This window comes from Phyllostomus hastatus, unplaced genomic scaffold, assembly GCF_019186645.2.
Source record: "Phyllostomus hastatus isolate PE091 unplaced genomic scaffold, TTU_PhHast_1.1 phas_contig_29, whole genome shotgun sequence".
Classification (NCBI taxonomy): Eukaryota; Metazoa; Chordata; class Mammalia; order Chiroptera; family Phyllostomidae; genus Phyllostomus; species Phyllostomus hastatus.
The window spans coordinates 575,139-592,833 of record NW_025333835.1 but is presented as its reverse complement, the minus strand read 5'-3'; the positions used below and the strand labels follow the sequence as shown (position 1 = coordinate 592,833).

General features: G+C 36.1%; 1 protein-coding gene across 1 annotated transcript in view; it reads left to right on the top strand.

Annotated features, from left to right (window-relative positions):
• RB1 (RB transcriptional corepressor 1) overlaps positions 1-17,695 on the top strand; it is a 283,425-nt gene that overhangs the window by 11,719 nt on the left and 254,011 nt on the right. The window lies entirely within an intron of this gene.

The window sequence follows — 17,695 nt, the reverse complement described above, 5'->3', positions numbered from 1 at the left end:
GGCTACTTGCATCTTCTTTTATTTCTGAATCCACTTCTAAGATTAATTAAAAAACATTTTATTATTGAGAATTTTAGACATTTATAAAAGTAGGTAGAGAAAATAATGTGAACTCTTGCCAACCTCTTAACCAATTTCAGCAGTTAACCATGGCCATAGTATATTCTCCCTGAGCCAAATTTATTTTAAAGTAAATCCCAGGCAGGACGTTTCCTCTATAAATATTTCAGTATTTATGCGGAAAAGATAAGAACTGAAAAACTAATCACAGTTCATCACACCTAACAAAATTAATGAAAATTTCTTAATATTAAATATCTAGTCTGCAAAATTTCTCAGTTTCATTATTTTTTTCATTATGCTCTAATCAGGATTCAAATAAGATTCATATACAAAGATTGGTTGATTAATCTCTTAGATATCTTTTAATCCATAGGCTTTATTTTCTTTTTCCCTCCTCCTTTCCCTCTATTCCCTTTAACTTCATTTTTTGAAGAAACTGGATTTTTTTATCCTGTGTAGTTTCCTATATTTCAGGTGGAAACTTCCTGAAGGAAGTTTCACCTCCTTCATTGTTAAACATATTTATCTAATTTTTTAGAAATAGATCTAGAGGTCTGATTAGATCCTGGTTCAATAGTTTTTGGAAGAAATACTTCAGAGATTTTGTTGTGTGTGGCGTTAGGAGGCTGAGAATGTTTTTTCTCTCTCTCTTGATGTAAGCCATTATTACTGAATACATTTGGTATTGTTAAATGGTGAACTGATAACTCTTTCATTCCTTTTTCAATTATTAGTTGTAATTCTTCTATAAAGAGAAACTTTTCTCATACTGTTTTCCATAGTGGCTGTACCAGTCTGCAATCCCACTAACAGTGCACCAGGGTTCCCTTTTCTCTACATCGTCTCTAACACTTGCTTGATGATTTGTTTATGATGGCCATTCTCACCAGTGTGAAGTGCTATCTCATTGTGGTTTTCATTTGCATCTCTCTGATGGCTAACAATGCTGAGCATCTTTACATATGTTTCTGAACCCTTTGTATGTCCTCCTTAGAGAAGGGTCTGTTCAAGTCCTTTGCCCATTTTTTAATTGTTTTTTTTTTTTGTCTTCCTAGAGTGGAGTTGTGTGAGTTCTTTATATATTTTGAAGATCATACCCTTGTCTGAGGTATCATTGGCAAATATGTTTTCCCATATGGGGTTCTATTTTCATTTTTTTTTCTGTTTTCATTTTAATGCTGTTTTCTTTAGTCATGCAGAAGCTTTTTATTTTGAGAGATCCCATTTGTTTATTCTTTCCTTTATGTCCCTTGCTCTAGGGGACATATGAGTGAAAATATTGCTACATGGAGTATCTGAGATTTTCCTGCCTGTGTTGTCCTGAAGGACTTTTATGGTGTCATGACTTATATTTAAGTCTTTTATCCACCTTGAATTTATTTTTGTGTATGGTGTAAGTTGGTGATCAAGTTTCATTATTTTGCATGTAGCTGTCCAGCTCTCCCAACACCATTTGTTGAAGAGGCTATTTTTACTCCATTTTATGCTGCTGCCCCCTTTGTCAAATATTAATTTACCATAGAGAGTTAGGTTTATTTCTGTGTTCTCTGTTCTGTTCCATTGGTTTGTATGTCTGTTCTTATGCTAGTACCATGCTGTCTTGATTACAGTGGCCTTGAAATACAGTTTGATATCAGGTATTGTGATCCTTTCTATTTTGTTCTTCTTTCTCAAATTTGCTGCAACTATTCAGGATTATTTATAGTTCCGTATAAATTTTTGAACTGTTCATTCTATATCTTTGAAATATGCCATTGGTGCCCTGGCTGGCATAGCTCAGTGGATTGAGTGCGGGCTGAGAACCAAAGCATCGTAGGTTCGATTCCCAGTCAGGGCACATGCCTGCGTTGCAGGCCATGGCCCCCAGCAACCACACATTGATGTTTCTCTCTCTCTCTCTTTCTTCCTCCCTTCCCTCTCTAAAAATAAATAAAATCTTTAAAAAAATAAAAAAAAAAAGAAATATTCCATTGGTACTTTAATAGGTATTGCATTGAATTTATAAATTGTTTTGGGATAGTATGGAATTTTTTCCTCAGAAAACTAAAAATGTAACTGCCTTTTGACCTGGCAATTCCACTGCTAGGATTATATCCTAAGAACCCTGAAACACCAATTGAAAAGAACCTATGCACTCCAGTGTTCATTGCAGCACAATTTACAATTGTCAAGTGCTGGAAGCAACCTAAGTGTCCATCAGTAAATGTGTGGATCAAAAAACTATGGTACATTTACACAGTGGAATACCACTCAGCAAAAAGAAAGAAGGAGCTCCTATCTTTGTGACAGCATAGATGGAACTGGAGAGTATTATGCTGAGTGAAATAATCCAGGCAGGGAAAGACAAATACCATATGATCTCACCTTTAAGTGGAACCTAATCAAAACAAACAAGCAAGCAAAATATAACCAGAGACATTGAAATTAATAACAAACAGACAGTAACAAGATGGGAGATGGGAGGGGATAGTGGCGGGGGAAAGGTGAAGTGTTTTCAGGAACAAGTATACAGGACACATAGACAAAACCAAGGCCAGTTGGAATCAGGGGAGGGAGGTGGGGATGGCTGGGGTTGGGGGGAGAGAAGGGGAGAAAGAGCAGAAAACTGTAGCTGAACAACAATAAAATTTAAAAAATGAAAAAAAACTTTTCTCCATTAACTATTCTTATTGTAAAGTGTAATTCATTCAGAAAATGTAGGATAAGTGCTTTATTCTTTGTTTTTATTGACTAATTTTCAAACTAATTAGTTTGTTCTGTGACATCCTCCAAAGATGATCAGTGATGTATAATTATCTTTTCAAGTATTATCTTGACAGTACCAATAGAACAGTTTGGCTTTATATGCACACGTAATAAGATCTTTCCTCAATGATAATGTGACATTTTATAATTTCAGTAATTTTATATAAATGGGATCATGTGGTATTTAATCTTGGGCCTGACTTTTTACACTCAGTATATTTTTCTTGGGATTCATTGAAGTTGTATATCTATATTTTAGTTTGCTAGTGCTGCCATAATAAAATACTACAGACTGAGTGGTTTAAAAACAGAAATGTATTTTCTTACAGTCCTAGAGGCTAGAAGTCCAAGAAGATATGTCCACAGGTTTGGTGTCTTCTGAGGCCTCCCTTTTTGACTAGCAGATGGCCACCTGTCCTTGTGTTCTGGAATGGTTTTCTTATGTGCATATCCCTGATGGTTTTTTTTAGTCCAAATTTGTGTTCTTATAAAGACACTAGTCATATTGGATTAGGGCCCAACCTAATGTCCTAATTTTTACTTTACCTTTTTGAGGCCCATCTCAAAATATAGTCACATTCTCAGGTGTTTGGGGTTAAAGCTTCAACAGATGAATTTTTTATGGGGGTCACAATTCAGCTTATTGCAAATAGTTTGTTCCTTTTTAAAAATTAATTAATATTTTTATTAAATATATTTGGGTGACATTGGTTAATAAAATTATATAGGTTTTAGATGTATAGTCTATAATATCATCTCTATATTGTATTGTGTGTTTACCACCCAAAGTCAAATCTCCTTCTGTCACTATATATTTGACCTCCTTATACTTTACTATTCTCCCCCTTCTCTTTGGTAACCACTGTATCATTGTCTTTGTGAGTTTTTGTTTATGTGTCTTGTTTGTTCATTTGTTTTTAGTTTTATATTCCACATAGGAGTGAAATCCCCTTTTTTCCTCTGCTGAGGAGTATTCCATGGTAGAGCCAGCACAGTTTGTTTAACCATTTACTCATTGAAACATATCTAGTGCTTCCCAGATAAGGTCAAGTTAAAGGAGTTCATTATGACCATGCCCTTATTATATGAAATGTTAAAGGGACTTATTTAAGAAAAAGAAGATCAAACATATGAACAGTAAAATGACAACAAACTCACAACTATTAACAACCAAACCAGAAAAACAAAAACAAAAAATAAACTAAGCAAACGAACAGAATCACAGAAATGGAGATCACATGTAGGGTTATCAGTGGGGAGGGCGAGAAGGGATAAAGGGATAAAGCTACAGGGGATAAGAAGCATGAATGGTAGGTACAAAATAGACAGGGGGAGGTTAAGAATAGTATAGGAAATGTAGAAGCCAAAGAACTTATATGTACAACCCATAGACATGAACTAAGCAGAGGGAATGCTGGTGAGAGGGGGGTGCCGGGTGGAGGGGAATAAAAGGGGGAAACATGGGACAACTATAATAGCATAATCAATAAAATGTATTTTTAAAAAAATTTATTTGTATAAGTTTTAGCCATTATGAATAAAGCTGCTATGGACATTCATGTATAGGCTTTTGTGTGGACATCAGTTTCATTCTTCTGGTGAGTAAATGCCCAAGAATGTAGTTGCTGGTCATGTGGTATGGTCATATGTTTAATTGCATAAGGAACTGTGAAACTTTTTAGGAGTGTTTGTACTATGTCACATTCCTACTGTCAATGAATGGTGATCTTCTGTGCATCTTTGCCAACATTTGAAAGTGTTACTGTTTTTATTTTAGCCATTCTTACAGGTGTGTAGTGACATCTCATTGTGGTTTTAATTTACATTTTCCTGATGGCTAATGATATGGTACATACTTTTTAATAGATTTGTTTTTAAAGAACAGTTTTAGGCTCACAGAAAAAATGATAGAAGGTACAGAGATTATGCACATATCCCATCCACATGTGCATAGCCTTTCTCCCATTATCAATATCCCCATAAGAGTGCTATATTTGCTAAAATTGATGAAGCTACATTGTTACATCATTATTACCCAAAGTCCATAGTTCTTGGTCTTCTAAATGTGCTTTTTTTGTCATTTGTGAAATCATCAGTGAAATGTCTCTATGTCTTTTGCCCATTTTGTGATTTCATAGGGTTTTCTACATACACAGTTAGGCAGTCTGTCAATAGTGACAGTTTTATTTCTTCCTTTCTAATCATTGTGCTTTTTTAAAAATTGGCTGTTGGTACTGGCTAAGAGTTTAATACAATGTTCAATAGAAATGGTGAGAGTTTCTGCTCTTAGGGAGAAATCATTCTGTTTTTTACTCTCGGGTATAATCTTAGGGGTAGATTTTTCTTGGGTGTCCTTTATTAGATCAAGGAATTTTCCTTCTATTCTCTTCTGTTCCTAGTTTACAGAGTTATTTTTCAGTATATCAGAAATAAACAGTGGATTTTATCAAGTGCTTTTTCTGTATCTTTTGAGATGGTCACATTCTTTTCCATTTTTAGATTGTTTATATGATGAATATTGACTAATTTTCAAATGTTAAAGCAACCTTACATTCCTGGTATAAACTCCAGTTGATCATGATATATGGTCCTTTTCATATATTGTTGGATTTCATTTCCTAAACTTTTGTTAAGAATTTTTGCATAGATACTTATGAAGGACAGTGATATGTAGTTTTCTGTTTTTCAAAATTTTTTTCACTTTGTGACAAAATAATGCTGGCCTCATCGAATGAATTGGGAAATAACTTTCTTCAGTTTTCTTGGTAGAGTTTTTATAAAATTGGTATATCTCTGTTAAATGTTTCATGAATCCGTATGGGCCTGGAGTTTTCTTTGTGGGAAGCTTCTTAACTAAAAATACAATTTCTTTAACAGGTATGGGCAATTCATGTTTATTTCTTACTTTTATAGTGAGCTTTGGCTGTTTTGTGTTTTTTAAGGAATTTATCCATTTCAATTAAGTTGTTGAATTTTGTCATAAAATTATTTTTAATATTCCTTTATTATACATTAATATTATCTTAACATACTTAGTTATTAATATATCATATGTATTACATATTTATATAAATAATGAAATGACCCTCTTTGTCCTGCATAATGTTGTTTGCTCTGGGATCTACTTTTTTGATATAGACATGTTAGCTTTTTTTAGTTAACTATTTGGTATAGTATATCTACGTTTTAGTCCTTTTGCTATTAACCTTTGTGTCTTTATATTTAAAATGGATTTCTTATAGGCAGTATATAGTTGGGTCAGTCTTTGTCTTTTAATTGAGGTTTTTTACGCCATTGGCTAATGTGATTATTGAAATGGTAGGGTTTAAATCTACCATCATGCTGTTTATTTATATTTGTCTCTTCTTTATTCCTTTTCCTTTTTCTGCCTTTGTTTGGGCTGACTATTTTTTATGATTTTTTTGTCATTTGTTGATTATTAGCTTAGTTGTGTTACTTATTTTTTATTTTAAAATATATTCTATTGATTATGCTATTACAGTTGTCCCATTTTTTCTCCCCTTTATCTTCTCTGGCCTGTCATCCCCACAATCATTCCCCTACCTTAGTTCATGTCCATGAACTATACATATAAGTTATACATATAAGTTTGTTGCCTTCTCCAAGTCCCATACTATTCTTAACCTTCCCCTCATCTATTTTGTGCCTGCCATTTATGCTTCTTATTCCCTGTATCTTTTCCTCCATTCTCTCCCCTCCCATCCTCCATTTATAACCCCCCATGTGATCCCTATTTATGTGAATCTGTTCCTGTTCTAGGTGTTTGCTGGGTTCGTTTTTTGTTTTTGTTTTTTTAGGTTTGGTTGTTGGTAGTTGTGAGTTTGTAGTCATTTTACTGTTCATGTTTTTGATCTTCTATTTCTTATGTAAGTCCTGTAACATTTCATATTATAAGGGCTTGGTGATGATGAACTCCTTTAACTTGACCTTATCTGGGAAGCACTTTATCTACCCTTCCATTCTAAATGACAGCTTTACTGGATAGAGTAAGCTTATATGTAGGTCCTTGCCTTTTGTGACTTGGAATTCTTCTTTCCAGTTCCTTCTTGCCTGCAAGACTTGAGAAATCAGCTGACATTCTAATGGGAACTCCTTTGTAGGTAACTGTCTCCTTTCCTCTTGCTGCTTTGAAGATTCTCTCCTTATCTCTAATCTTGGCTAATGTAATTATGATGTGCCTGGGTGTGTCTCTCCTTGGGTCCTGTTGTGCGTGGGTCACCGGCCAGCAGTGACCATGGAACGCTGCGGATGGCTCAACGATAAACACGCGAGAAAGAACACACATGCACAGAGACAGACTAGTTTCTGTGGGGATGTAGGGACGAAATGGCCACCCCCCCTAGTGGGGAGCGCGCCGATTTACAGTCCATACCTGCTTTTATTGGGCTCATTCTGCATAATAATTCAGGTAAAGTACAGTACTCATTAGGGGGAAGTAAGGAACCATAGAAAACAAAGAACTCTGCCTGTCTATTGAGTTGGGGGTCAAAGAGCTGTAAGACTGAGGAACAAAATAACTTCCTCCTAAGACCCTTCTCATTCAACTGAGAGCATTCTAAACAAAGAAGGTTTCACAGTAATTTACATGTTCTTTCTTAGGCCTGATTACCCCGGGGAATCCGCACTTCTCAGTACAGAGCTGCACCACCCTGTCATTGTTTCAGGCTTAGGTGGAGCAAGGGAACTAAGGCAACTGAGAGACAAGGAGGTTTTCTCCCAGACGCTGAGAACTCAGGCTATGTCAAAGCCGAGGAGCGAGGGTCCATCACCCCCTTTTGCTGCAGCCCCCCAAGTCCTTCTTTTGGGGGGCCTCCCAAAGTGATCGTGCCTGTCTTAGGTCATTCCCCCCGTGGGGAATCTTACCCGTCTTTGGCTAACCGACCAAGCTTTTTGGGGTTCAGATATGAATAAAGCAGCAGAAGCAGCATTCCTTCCAGGGAGATAAGCTTTTGTCTCCTTGCTGGCTTACGGTTCCAAGGGCGTTCCCTTAGCCTTAGCCTAGGCAGGGGTTTCAGCTTCTGATACCAGTCAGGGCGGTTCCCAACAGGGTCCAACTTCTTTGGGACTCTCTGAGCTTCCTGGTCTTCCTGGGAGTTTATTTCCTTTGCCAGATTGGGGAAGTTCTCCTTCATTATTTGTTCAAATAAGTTTTCAATTTCTTGCTCTTCCTCTTCTCCTTCTGGCACCCTTATGATTCCGATGTTGGAATATTTAAAGTAATGTCCTGGAGGTTCCTAAGCCTCTCCTCATTTTTTTAAATTCTTGTTTCTTCATTCTGTTTGAATGTGTATTTTTTCCTTCTGCTTCAAACTGTTGATTTGAGTCCCGATTTCCTTCTCATCATTGTTGGTTCCCTGTACATTTTCCTTTATCTCACTTTTCATAGCCTTCATTTTTTTCCTCTAGTTTGTTACCATACTCAACCAATTCTGTGAGCATCTTGATTACCAGTGTTTTGAACCGTGCATCTGATAGGTTGGCTATCTGTCACTTAGTTGTATTTTTTGTGGAGCTTTGATCTGTTCTTTCATTTGGGCCTTTTTGTTTGTTTGTTGGTTTTTTTTTTGGTTCTGGGCCTGTTAGGTAATAAGAGAAGGAGCCTTAAGTGTTCACCAGGGCGGGGCAACCCATGTCAATTTGTTGTGGCTCTGTATGAGGGGGAGGGGTACAAGAGGGAACAGTGCGCTTGCTCCACTGTCTGCTGGTTTTCAGTCACTTCCCCTACAACCCGCAAGCAAATTCGGCCCTTCAGGTGCTGATTCCCAGGTGGGTGGTTTTATGTATGTTCTAGGACCCTGTGGGTTTGTCCAGGGAACTCTCCTATGAGGCTGGGAGTTTCTCCTACCACCTCAATCCCCACAGGTTTTTTCAGTCAGAAGTTTTTAGGCTTTCTTTTCTCTTGCTGGAACCCTGGGTTGCATGGTTTGTCTCGCTTTCCAGTTACTCCTCCCAGTGTATCCACGTGTAAATGTGGAACCACCTACTCCACCAGCCTCTGGCTTGCCCACCATGGTCCTCCAGCCGATGCCTTGCTGTGAGTCCTCTCAACCTGGCTGCTGGTCTCCACCCCTCCTACTGGTGTGTATAAATATTTCTTCTCTAACTCCTTGGTTGTTGGACTTCCATATAGTTTGATTTTCTGCCAGTTCTGGTTATTTTTTATTTTTAAATGTGTTGTCCTTTTTTTTCTTGTACGAGGAGGCAAAGTGTATCTACCTATGCCTCCATCTTGGCTGGAAGTCTGTTCCGTTACTTTAGTCACTGTTTCGGAGTTTGTAGCATACATTTGAAACTCTTCACAGCCTACTTACAAACAATATTACTTCTTTATGTATAGTATAAAAACTTTATATCAGTATGCTTCTCTCTCTTTACTCTTGGGCTTTGTTCTGTTGTCATACAATTTTTGTTGTACATGTGATTTAAACTCCACAACATATTGTTATATTTTGCCTTTAAACAGTTAGTTCTTTAAAAGAAATTTAAATAATTAGAAAAAATTCTTTATCTTTAGTTATATAACTACCAATCCTAGTGCTCTTTATTCTTTTATATAAGTCCAGATTTCTGGCATCATTTTCCTTCTGCTTGAAGGATTTTTGTTAACACTTTTTATAGTACAGGCCTCATAATGATTTGTCAGAATTGTGTGTCTGAAATAGTCTATATTTTGCCTTAGTTTCTGAAAGATATTTTCAGAATTGTAGCTTGACATTTTCCCCTCAGTACTTTAAAGATGTTATTCCACCATCTTTCATTGTTCCCTAAGAGAAATCTGGTGTCATCTTTATCTTGTTCCTCTGTATGTAATATGTCATATTTTACAATCTTCTCTTTCTCACTAATGAGTTTAAGCAATTTGGTCATTATGTTTTGTAGTGGTGTTTTAAGATTTTCGTTGTTGAGGTTCATTGTGTGTCTTGAATTGGTAGGTTTAAAATTTTTATCAAATTTGGAAAAATTCTGGCCATTATCTCTTCAAAAGAATTTTTTAATGTCCCTTTCCTTTTTCTCTATTTTTTCAGGTTCTTTAATTATATATATTTTTAACTGCTTAACATTTTCCCACAGTTTATCAGTCCTCTGTTCAGTTTTGGTTTCCGTTTTTCTTTGCTGTGCATTTCATTTTGAGAAATTCCTTTCACTTTGTCTTCAAGTTCACCTATCTTCTGCAACAATATAATTTTCCCTTAATAAAATTAGCATACTTTTCATCTCAGCTATTTTAGTTTTTATCTCTAGAAGTTCAATTTAGGCATTTTAAAAAATATATTCCACCGTCAGTATAACATGTTCAATCTTTGCTCTAATTCAGGGGTTGGCAAACTTTTTCTATAAAGGGTCACATAATAAATGTTTTAGGCTACACAACTCAGCCATTGTAGTAAGAAAACAGTCAGACAAAATGTAAATGAATAAATGTAGTGATAGTCCAATTAAACTTAATATATAAAACAGGCAGGCTGGATTTGGCTGTAGTTTGCTGACTACTACACTAGCTTCCTTAACATATGGGATACATTTATAATAAGTGCTTTTTTAAAAAAAAGTTGTGAATACTTTTTTTTTAAGATCATCTATCATCTTTTTTTTAAGATTTTATTTATTTATTTTTAGAGAGGGATGGGAGGGAGAAAGAGAGAGAGAAACATCAATGTGCGGTTGCTGGGGGTCATGGCCTGCAACCCAGGCATGTACCCTGGCTGGGAATTATAATAAGTGCTTTAATGTTCTTATCTAATAATTCTATATCTGAGTTAAACATTGATTGAATGATAATTACAGTTAGTTTCCTGCTTCTTTGTCTCTATGGTAATTTCCTTTTTTTTTTTTTTTTTTGGCTGTCAGTTATTGTAAATCTTATTAAGTGTATATTGGATATTTTGTATTCCTCTAAATATTCTTGAGCTTTGTTCTGGAATATTGTTGTTTTTCTTGGTCACAGATTGATCCTCTTAGGTTTTACTTTTAAGGTTTATTACATGGCACTAGAGATGAGTGTAGTCCCGGGCAAGCATTGCCACTATAAACATTTTGGGATGAATAGTTCTTTGTTGTGGAAGCTACCTTGTGCATTGTAGAACATTTAGAGGCATTATTTCTGTCCTCAATCTTCTGGTGCCAATAGTACCCCCCACCTGGTTGTGACAGCCAAATTTGTCTCCAGGCATATGTCTGTATATCCACTAGGATGGAAAATCATCCCTGGTTGACAACCACTTGTATAGCATTAAATATTCACTATTGAGGTAAGCCCTTTCCCTTTAAGGTATGCTCTCTGTATTATCATGATGTTTTCTCCTTTGGCCATTGAGAATAGACAGTCTTCCTAGCCGTGTGTGCCAGAAGTAATATTTCCCCTCTTGGTTGCTTTTGGGTTTTGGCAATTTTGAATAAAGCTGCTCTAAATAAGCATGTGTGGGTTTTTATGTAGACATAAGTTTTCAAATCTTTGAGTAAATACCAAGGAGCTTGATTTCTGGATCCTGTGGCAAAAGTTTGTTACTTTTATGAGAAACCACCTCTTTGTCTCCAGAGTGACTACCATTTTGCATTCCCAGCAATAGTGAAAGTTCTTGTTGCTCCACATCTTTGCCAGCATTTGGTGTTAGTATTTTGGATTATGGCCATTCTAATAGGTATGGCATCTCATTTTTTTTATTTGAAATTCTCTAATGGCATAGGATGTTGAATATCTTTTAATATTTTTTTTTTGTCATCTGTATATTTTCTTTGGTGAGGTGTCTGTTCAGATTGTGTGCCTATATTTTAATTGGATAATCATTTTCTTATTGTTGAGTTTTAAGAGTTGTTTGTGTATTGTGGATGACAGTTCTTTATCATATATATATTTTGCAAATATTTTCTCTCAGTCTGTGGCTTAATTTCATGTTGTCTTGGCAGTGTCTGTCACAGAGCAGAAATGTTTAATTTTAATGAAGTCTAAGTTAGCAATTCTTTTATTAATCATGCCTTGGTGTTGTATCTAAAAGTCATTGCCAACATGCTTCCTAATTTCAAACCATATATCAAGTTACAGTAATCAAATATTATGGGATTGGCATGAAAACAGACACATAAGTTAATGGTACAGAACGGATACCCTGGAAATAAACCCAAGAATATGTATTCAATTAATCTGTGACAAAGAGAGCCAAGAATTTACAATAAGAGTAGGGGACAGTCTTTTCAATAATGGAGCTGGAAAAACTGGATGGTTACATGCAAAAGAATGAAGTGAGACTACTCTCTTATAACACACAAAATCAACTGAAAGTGACTTGAGCACAAGGCCTGAAGCGATAAAACTCCTGGAAGAGAACATAGGTGGTAAGATCCTTGAAATTGGTCTTGTTGGTTCTTTTTTGGGTTTGATACCAAAAGCAAAGGCAAAAAAAAATAAATAAATAAAAGAAAGAGAGAGAGGGAGAGGGAGAGAAAAAGTACGTAAGTGGGGACTACATCAAACTAAAAAGCTTCTGCACAGTAAAAGAAACCATCCAGAAAATGAAAGGACAACTGAATGGGAGAAAACATATGCAATCATATATCTTATATATAAGAGCTTAATATTCAAAAAATATGAAGAACTCATACATCTCAGTAGCAAAAAAGCAAACAATATGATTAAAAAATGGGCAGAGGAACTGAATAGATATTTTTTCAAAGAAGACACAGATGGCCACCAGGTACATGAAAAGGTGTACAATATCACTAATCATCAGGGAAATGAAAATCAAAACCACAATATCATCTCACAACTCTTAGAATGGTTGTTATCAAAAAGACAAGAAATAAAAAATGTTGACTAGGCTGTGGAGAAAAGGGAAACCTTGTGCACCATTGGTAGGGATGTAATTGATGTAGCCACTATGGACAAGAGTTTGGAGGTTCCTCAAAAAAATTAAAAATAGAACTACCATATGATGCAGCAATTCCACTTGAGTATGTATCTGAAGGAAACAGAAACAATAAGTTGAAAAGATACATGCAGCCCCATGCTCATTGGGTTCATTATTTACAGTAGCCAAGATATAGAAGCAACCTATAGGTGAATGTATAAAGAAATTGTGGTACACGCATACACACATACACAGGGATATTATTCAGCCATAAAATAGAAGGAAATCTTGCCATTTGCAACAGCATGAATGGCCCTTGCAGGCATAAAGCTAAGTAAAATTAGTTGGTCATAGAAAGATAAATATTCTGTGATATAACTGACATATTGAATAATAATAATAAATTGACTCATGATCACAGAATAGACTGGTGGTTGCCAGAGAAAGGGTGGGGGGTGGCAAAGTGGATGAAGATAGTCAAGTTACACACTTCCAGTTTTAAGTAATGAGGTGACTTTAAATAAGTAAATAAATAACAACACAGTCACTATAGTTAGTAATACTGTATTGTATATTTGAAAGTTGTTAAGAGAATAGATCTAAAAGTTCTTGTCACAAGAAAAAATGTGTAACTGTGTGATGATGGATGTTGACTTAATTGTGGGGACCATTTCACAATATATACAAATATTGAATCATGTTGTATACCTGTAATAATATAGTTATATGTCAATGAAAAAAGTAATTGTCAAACCCAAGGTCAACTAGATTTTTTCCTATGTTATCTTTTAGGAATTATAAGCTTTACATTTTGTATTTAGTCCTGTGATACATTTCGACGTAATTTTTGTAAAGGGTATCAGATTTGTGTTGAGATTCATTTTTTGTACATATATATGTATATATATATAGTTGTTCTGGTACTATTTGTTGAATATACATCTTTTCTTCATTTTATTACTTTTGCTTGTTTGTCAAAGATCAGTTGATTATTATGTGGGTCATTTCTGGACTTTTCATCTGTTCTGTTGACCTATTTGTCTGTTTTTTTTTTTTTTCACCAGTACCACAGTGTATTGATTACTATAGCTTTATAGTAATTTGTGATGTTAGGTCGTCTCAGTCCTTCAATTTGTCCTTCTTCAATATGATTTTGGCCATTTGGGATCTTTTGCCTCTTCATATAAACTTTAGAATCAGTGTGTCGATATTCACAAAATAACTTGCCGGGATTTTGATTGATATTGAGTTAAATCTATAGATGAAATTGGGAAGAACTGATATCTTGACATTATTGAGTTTTCCTATCCATTTATTTAGTTATTTTTTAAGTGATTTTTAAAATATTTATTTACTTTTAGAGTGAGGGCAAGGGAAGGAGAAAGAGAGGGAGCAAAACATCATTGTGTTGTTTCTCTCATTGTGTTGTTGCCCCTCGCACACCCCCTACTGGTGACCTGGCCCACAACCCAGGCTTGTGCCCTGACAGGGAATAAGACCCATAACCCTTTGATTTGGAGGCTGGCACTCAATCCACTGAGCCACATCAGCCAGGGCTATTTAGTTCTACTTTGATTTCATTTTCAGAGTTGTAGTTTTCCTTAGATAGATCTTGTAATGTGTTTTATTTTTGGGGTGATAATATGAATGGCATTATGTCTTTTATTTCACATTCTACTTATTCACTGTTGATATATAGGAAAGTGATCGACTTATATATGCTAGTCTTATAGCCTACAACTTTAATCACTTGTCAGTTCCAGGATTTTTTTGTTTATTCTTTCAGATTTTCTAGATGAACAGTTATATCATTTTCAAACAGAGTGTTTCATTTCTTCTTACCCAATCTGTATGTCTTATTTTTTGTTTTCATTTTCTAGAACTTCTAGTATGATGTTGAAAAGGAGTGTTGCCTTATTCCTGACCTTTTATGGGAAAGCTTGTAGTTTCTCACCATTAATTGTGATGTTAGCTGGAGGTTGTTTGTAGGTGTTCTTTATCAAATTGAGGACCTTCCCCCTCTATTTATACTTTATTGAATTTTTTCCCCGATAAAACTTTTTTTAATATAAAACTGAGGCTTTTTTTTTTCTTGGAATGGTGTTAGATTTTGTCAAATGCTTTTCCTGAACTTATTGATAGGATCACATCATTTGTCTTCTGCCTGTTGATGTAGTGGATTGCATTTATTGGTTTTTGAATGTTGTATACCTAGAATAAATCCCACTTGTATGTTCTAGGACCCTGTGGGTCTCTCCAGTGAACTGTCCTGTGAGGCTGGGTGTTTATCCTGGCACCTCAACCCCCACAGGTGTTTTCAATCAGTGATTTGAGGCTTTATTTCCCTGCTCTGGGACCCTGAGTTGTGATGTCTGTCTCACTTCCCAGGTTCTCCGATTTATCTGTGTGTGAACGTGGGACTGCCCAGTCCGCCAGCCTCCTTGTGCTCTGTACCCCTCCACAATCCACCGCCTTGCTGGGTCCACCAGCTGCTGTCTTGCGTGCCCGGGACCTGCCAGCACCCACTTTGCTGTGACCCCTCTCTACCCGGCCGTCCGACTCCGCCCCTCCTACTGGTCTGGATGAATATGTATACTTTAACTCCTTGGTTGTCTGACTTCCATACAGTTCAATTTTCTGTCGGTACTGGTTGAGGTTTGTTTCTAAATAGTTGTTGTCCTCCTTTTAGTTGTGAGAGGAGGCAGTATACTACCCCTCCATCTAATTTCCATATCAGTTTTATGTTACTTCTTTATAAAATGAGGTCTGTAATATCATTTCTTATACGAGTTACTCTTTTTTTAAATAATTTTTTATTGTTATTCTCTTACAGGAATCCCAATGTTTCCCCCTTTGCCCTCCTTCACCCAACCGATGCCCCTGCTCCCACCGTCAGTTCCCAAACTGCTGTCCTTGTTCGTGGGTCATTCATACATATTTTTTGTCTAGTTCTTTCCCCTTTTTTCCATCATTATCCCCTTGCCCCCCTCTTCTGGTCACTTTTCATCTGTTCCATGTTTCCATGCCTGTGGTTCTATTTTGTTCATTAGTTTATTGTTCATTAGATTACTCTTACAGTTGAGATCATATGGTATTTGTGTTTCACCAAATGGCTTATTTCACTTAGCATAGTATTCTCCAGTTCCATCCATGCTGTTGCAAAAGGTAAGGGTTCCTTTTTTCTTTCTGCTGCACAGTATTGCATTGTGTGAATGTACCAGAGCTTTTTTGATCTACTGATGGGCATTTAGGCTATTTCTAACATTTGGCTAATATAAATGCCACCACTATGAACATAGGGGTGCATATATTCTTTTGAATTGGTGACTCAGGATGCTTAGGGTATATTGTCAGCAGTGGAATTGCTGGGTCAAAAGGCAGTTCCCGTTTTTAGCGTTTGTTTGTTTATTTATATTTTCAAGTATTTTTATTTGTTTCTTTTTAGAGAGTGGGGAAGGGAGGGAGAAAGAGAGGAAGAAAAACATGATGTGTGGTTGCCTCTCATGTGCCCTATACTGGGGACCTGGCCCACAATCCAGGCATGTGCTCTGACTGGGAATTGAACTGGTGACCTATTTGTTTGCAGGCTGGCACTGAATCCACTGAGCCTCACAAGCCAGGGCAGGCAGTTCTATTTTTAGTTTTGTTGAGGGAATTTCATACTGCTTTCCAGTGACTGCACTTGTCTGCATTCTCACCAGAGTTTCCTTGCACTAGAGTTCCCTTTCTCCACATCCTCACCAATACTTGTTGTTTGTTGATGTATTAATGATGGCCATTCTGACAGGTGGGAGATGATATCTCAATGTGGTTTTAATTTTGCATCTCTCTGATGGCTAGTGATGTTGAGCAACTTTTCATCTGTCTCTGGGCCCTCTGTATGTCCTACTTGGAGAAGTGTCTGTTCAGGTCCTTTGTCCATTTTTTAATTGGATTGTTTCTCTTCTTGGTGTTGAGTCATATGAGTTCTTTGGATATTTTGGAAATCAAACCCTTGTCCGAGGTATCATTAGAAAATATGTTCTCCCCTACAGTTGGTTCACTTTTTATTATGATGATAATTTCTTTAGCCCTGCAGAAGCTTTTTAGTTTGATGTAGTCCCCTTGCTTTATTTTTCCTTTATTTCCCTTGCCCTGGGAGATACATTGGCAAAAATATTGCTATGTGGGATATGAAATTATCCTGCGTATGTTACCCTCTAGTAACTTTATGGTGTTACGACTCATAATTAAGTCATCTATCAATCTAGAGTTTATTCTGGTATATGGTGGAAGTTGGTAGTCTAGTTTCATTTTTTTTTTTTATTTTGCATGTACCAGTCCAGTCCTCCCTACACCATTTAATGAAGAGGCTTGTTTACTCCATTATATGCTCCTGCCACCTTTGTTGAATATTGACCATAGAGACTTCTGTTTATTTCTGGGTTCTGTGTTCTGTTCCATTTTCTTTGTGTCTGTTTTGTGCCAGTACCAGACTGTTTGATTACAGTGGCCTTGTAGTATAGCTTGATATTGGGTACTGTGACCCCTCCTACTTTGTTCCTAAGATTACTGAGGCTATTGAGGATTTTTTTTGGTTCCATACAAATTTTTGAAATATTTGTTCTGTATCTGTGAAATATATCATTGATATTTTAATAGGAATTGCATTGAATATGTAGATTACTTTGGGTGGTATGGACATTTTAATTACGTTAATTCTTTTAGTCCATGAATACGGTATATGCTTCCATTTATTTGTATCTTCTTTAATTTCTTTCTTCAGTTTTCTATAGTTTTCTGAGTATAGGTCTTTTACCTCCTTGGTTAATTTATTCCTAGGTACTTTATTTTCCCTGTTGCTATAGTAAATGGAATTCTTTTCCTAGTTTCTCTTCCTGATGTTTCATTGTTGGTGTACAAAAATGCCATTGATTTCTGAATATTGACTTTGTATCCCACTATTTTACCAAATTCACTTATCAGTTCAGGTAGTTTTTTTGTTGGAGAGTATTGGGTTTTCTATGTACATTATCATGTTTTCT